Source organism: Belonocnema kinseyi, chromosome 6 (assembly GCF_010883055.1).
Source record: "Belonocnema kinseyi isolate 2016_QV_RU_SX_M_011 chromosome 6, B_treatae_v1, whole genome shotgun sequence".
NCBI lineage: Eukaryota > Metazoa > Arthropoda > Insecta > Hymenoptera > Cynipidae > Belonocnema > Belonocnema kinseyi.
The window spans coordinates 133,574,924-133,580,369 of NC_046662.1; positions in this window are offsets into that span (position 1 = coordinate 133,574,924).

Consider the following 5,446-nt stretch of genomic DNA (forward strand, 5'->3'; position numbering starts at 1 on the left):
CTCTCGAATTAAATTCATGCTGTCTATAATCTCTCTTTCGAGTCTCCAAATTGTTTTCTGTATCTTGTTACATATACCTCGTCCAGAAGTTGACGGACCTAGCATATGGAAAAGAATGAATACGAAAGCGAACGATTGCCAGCTGTAAAAAGATGAGATCTCTCTACAGGACGATAGCATAGGATAATAAAATGTGTGCAGCCTCAGACTGCCGATGTATGAATGCTCCTGCTAGTTTAAACGCGTGTGGCTGTTATCTCTGGTCCTCGCTCACTACTTGATACCAGAATAAAGCGACAAGCATCCCTGAGTATATGACCTACCACAAGAAATGCTTTTTCATTCCTTTCTTACCTTCGATTAACTTTAAATATATCTTTTTTTAATTCTAATTTTTCTCGAAGATTCTAGACTGCAGAAGAATGTTTTTCACGAGCAGGAATTTTTAGTTAAAGCATCATCTATCAGAAATTTTTAAATCAAATTAATAATCAAAACAGGATGCCATGCATAACCCTCATATCAAATTTCATCTGCCCACCTGCCTCTTTTGCGCATTAAATAAATAAAGGCAGGAATTTTTAGCTAACTTATCATCTATCGGGAAGTAATAAATCAAACAAATAGTCAAAACAGGATGCCATATGTAGCTCTCCATATAAAATTTCAGCTATACACCTGCATCTTTTGCGCATTTAACGAACGTCTTATCTGTCAGGAAGCAATAAATCATCCTTGTTTTTCTCACAATAACCTTGAACCTGTTTACATGAGTTTGGCTACAGACTATTGCGTAATCATGACGTCATCAGGATCCTTTGAGAACGTTCTCGAAGCTTAGCACGGACACGAACCCTTTTTTCCAGAAAATTTGGCACGGACACGAACCACTACAGGTCGAAGCTTCTTGATGCCGGTAATGTAGGAATCGTGGTCCAGAATCGGCCTAGCTCATCTACTTGTCCCCTAGGGCTCCGCCGCTTATGTACTCTTTGGTATCTAAGTTTCGGAAAAGCTCTTTTAAAACATGAGTATAATAACGTAAAATGATTTAAATCGTCCTAGCAACGCGTCTACTTCTTTCCATGGTAACCAAGACGGTTGTCGTTTTACTTCGCGCGACTTGAACGCATTCTCGTACCCCAAGTGTCCAGACCAGAAGTCTCAGAACGCGGATATCTCTGGCATGCGCAGTAGTTATTACTGTGTATTTTCAGGTTATGTAACGCCACGTGCTAATTTAAAAAATTTGAAAATATACAGAATCCCTACTGCGCATGCCAGAGATATCCCCGTTCTGGCACCACTACTCGAGACCATAGTTTCTTGGATCATGACACGGGGGGGGGGGGGGGGGGGGGGGGGGGGGGTATGAATACCACCAAATTCAATTTAACCTAAGTTCTATTTTACTGTTTGTCCTAACTACCAGATATATAAATTACCAGATATATAAATTTCTGTGACACGTCAGTTCGATGAAGTGGGAAATGTGACAAATAGTGATTCGTATAATTGAATGCTAGGTTTTGTGGTTATTCGGGAAAAACTAAATGATTATAAATGCTAATTTGAAGATGTAAAATATGACTACTAGAAATTCGTGCAAATGAATACTAGGTTATGTAGAAATTCGCGAAAATGAGAAGCCCTAGAAACATAAAAAATTCTAGGCAATTTGAAAATCCACCAAAATCAGGTGCTTTAACAATCTATCACTTATTTTTTAAATTGCGTGCCTATCATACAACGTGGTAAAATTTCTAAGTCCCGCCGATACAAATTTTATATGCTCATTAAATGTTATTATCAGAATTTTTAAATGGTCTAAAAGGCGAAAAAATCGAATATTACACGAAGAAAAATTGTAGTCAATTTAATTATTTATTTAATAATTATTTTCTTTATATTCCTGTTAGAAGTTCGTGTATTTTACATTTACATAACGTCGTATAATAATAAATAATTAGAAAAAGAGAGCTCAAAATTTGGTACTTTAACTTTTATGAACTGTAGCTTATGAGGATGCCTTATTTACCAAGTTTTAAATTGTCGGTTTAGCGCAGTGGTTAGCACTCCCGACTGCTAGGCGATAGATTCAGGTGGTATAGATATGTAGGTTCGGCCCCCCTTAGCGTTAGAAATTTTATGTGCAATATAATGTTTAAAGATGTAATGTATGCATGCATTATAAGCAGTGCCATTAACATGTATTGAAAAACTACTCGTAGTCAATTATTATTTATTTTTTAAATACCTTTTTTGTTATATCTTTAGATTATAGAAATAGTGGCTGTTAAAAATAAACAAATAGTTTGAAAATTATATTTTTGTAATTATAAATAATATTCGGACGATATGCAGTTATATGATGATGGATGGATGGTCTTTAAAACAATAAAATAATTTTTTATCATTTTTAAAATTAACTCCAGCATTTTCGCACGTCAGCGGTTTGCCAGTACTGCCCCAGTACTGGCAGTCATTACTGCGCCAGTGCTGGTACGCCAGTTCCATCAAGCATTACAAACCAGTACTGGCACAATACAGCTAGCCAGTACTGTAACTCCGGCAGGTGGTACTGGGCCAGTACTGGGCCGGTGGTGCATTTCTACCTGGGACAGCGCTATCTACTCCTGACTTTGCCAAATTCGCATAGAAGGGAAACAAAGACTTGAAAAGTGACCGGAAATCGTTTAGGGCAAATGAAATTTCAGTTACATGCACATTATGGCACATCGATTTTTGGGGATTTGGATATTAGGCTGAATCAAACTTAGGGTAAATGAACATTATGATAACTGAAAATTCGGATAATTAAAATGTAGGTTGAATGAACTTCAGGGCAAATAACAATTATGACATATGGTGATTTGGTGAAATGAAAATTAGGTTAGACAGAAATGAGGACAAATGGAAATTCGGATAAATAAAATTTGGATTGAATGGAATTTAGGGTAAATAAAAATAATAAAAATGGAAATTCGGTCACACGAAAATAAGGTTATATATTTACGATTAATTAATGAATTTACGATTTATACTTCTTTTCAACTCAGATACAAAATTTAAAGACGAAACGACTTAAAAAACTGAAACCATTTCAAAAATTAAAATAAAAAATGTGTAAAGTTTAACGGATTTACAATTTAACAATATCTACAATTTAATTCCTACGAATATTTTAGACTTTAAAACAAATTATTTCACAATAATAAATGAACATTTTTTATTCCAGACTCTCTTTAAATAATTCGGAACTAGGTTGAATTCAGGTTTACACCAATTCCTGAAGTACTGTCTTACATTTTTACAAGATAATTCTTTTAGCCTTCTGGGGTATGAGAGCAAAAAAGGCTACTTTCTTGATCCTAGTGATCATATCAAATTAATACAAACGTTTAAGCTAGGCGGTTGGACTTAAGTCTTCCTACTGAAGAGTGCTAGGATCCTTTATCTCTACGGCATATGTCGTATAGGATGACAGTCAGTGGCACACGTAGCAAACGTAAACGAAAGAGCCCGATGAGGGCAAAGGGAAGAGAGAGGAAGAGGGGAAGGGGTCCGAGACAGTGAAGAGTGAGATGACAGAAGGAACCGGCATAGCAACAGAGAGACCACTTTGAACCGAACCAGCGAGCATTCACTCTTGCTGGCTGCTAACTATAGGTCTACAAGCCTGAGAGAGCGGGAGATAGACGATAGAGTAACCAAGAGGGAGAAAGGGAGGGAAGGGAAAAGAGTGAGAGAGTATTCGCGTATTGATCGTGTCGCATGCAGGGTGGAACAACACCGACCGACTAGCTGGTCTGCTTACCTGCCATATGAGCATGACAATAAGTGAAGTGTGCCAAAAGAGACCAAGAGGTAAATAAAACGAACGAGAGATATAACTTTGGAGGAGATAAAAATCTAAGAAAAAATCAAGAAGGAGATTAGTCGTGAATGCAACACCTCCAAAAAGAATCTTCGTTAGTTGATAATTTGTAAATAAACGTAAGCTCTCAAATAAACAAGAACCAACACACTAAAATTCCTCTCCACTTTCCCTAACACACTTTCGCACCAATTTGCCACTTGACGCAGAAGAGTGACCTGTCACACGTCGAACACATACGTCAGGTCACCCTTTAAAAAAATTCTATTTGTGACTTTTCACAGAAGCGTAATTGGTCATATTTCGAACTCTCTTTTACAGATCACCATCCTTTAAAAAATGTGTGCCTGTGACTAGTCACAAAAGAGTGACATCTCGAACGCTCTTTTCTAGGTCGCCATTTGAAAAACAGGTGTCAGTTACTGTTTACAATAGAAGTGATTTATTATAAATCAAACCCCTTTTCCATGTCGCCCTTGAAAAAATACGTTTTAGTAACGGATATCAGAAGAGTGATTGGTCATATTCCAAATCCTTTTGCCAGGTCGCACTTTAAAGAATACATGTCAGTGACTGATTACATAAAAGTGATTGGTCATATTTCGAACCGCTTTTCCAGGCTGTTCTTTAAAAAATACGTGTCAGTCCCTGGTAAAAAAAGAGTCTACGGTGACATCTCAAACGACCTATTCTAGGTCGCCCATTAAAAAATACATTTCAGTTACTGGTTACGTAAGAGTTATTGGTCATATCTCGAATCCATTTTGCAGGTCTCCTCTAAAAAAATAAATACAAGTGACTGTTCACAGAAGAGTGAATGCTTGAATCCAACATACTCAACGAGAATAAAAAAGACGCGTACATACTTTAAAACATATCTATTTTATGAATCGACGCAATGGACGTGCATGTGCAATTTATAGATAAGTAACTTTGCACACCGAAAAAATAAAAATATTCTTAAAAATTCGATTACAAAAATTATATAAGAAATTTTGCTGAAAACCATCATGTGGGATCGAAAATTTGGTGAAAAGTGCATAAAAGTGCTAAATAATTTTCTCGGGTAGTTTGAGCGAAAGGTATATTAGGTTTGCTGCAAGTTTCACACTCTTCGACAATAGTCTTTTTTGAATACATGTATCACAAAATAAATATACACCAAACTCTCGCTTCCAGTCACCCCGTTCTGAGCCTTCCTAGAACTGCTGGCTCACGCAGTTTCTCAGTGGAGCAGGGCGAGAGCGGTTGCGAAATTATATACAGAAATCAGTCCAAGGTTATTTTAAGACAACCCCCGACACTTGACTGGAAGCGAGAGTTTGATATATATTATATTTATTCATACTATTACAGCCAAACCTGGATTTAATTTCAATTTTGGAGCTCACCGTGACATTAAATCTAGAGTGTTGAAACTATTTGGTGTCTCTCTTGTTTCTCTCTCTATTTTGTGACGCATGAGCACATCCCCCTGCAGCTTCTCTCACCCATCCTCGCCGCGTGGGGTTAATTTTCGGAAACACTAAATCCAGATTCGACTGTACTTTGAAAAATACGTGTCTGTGA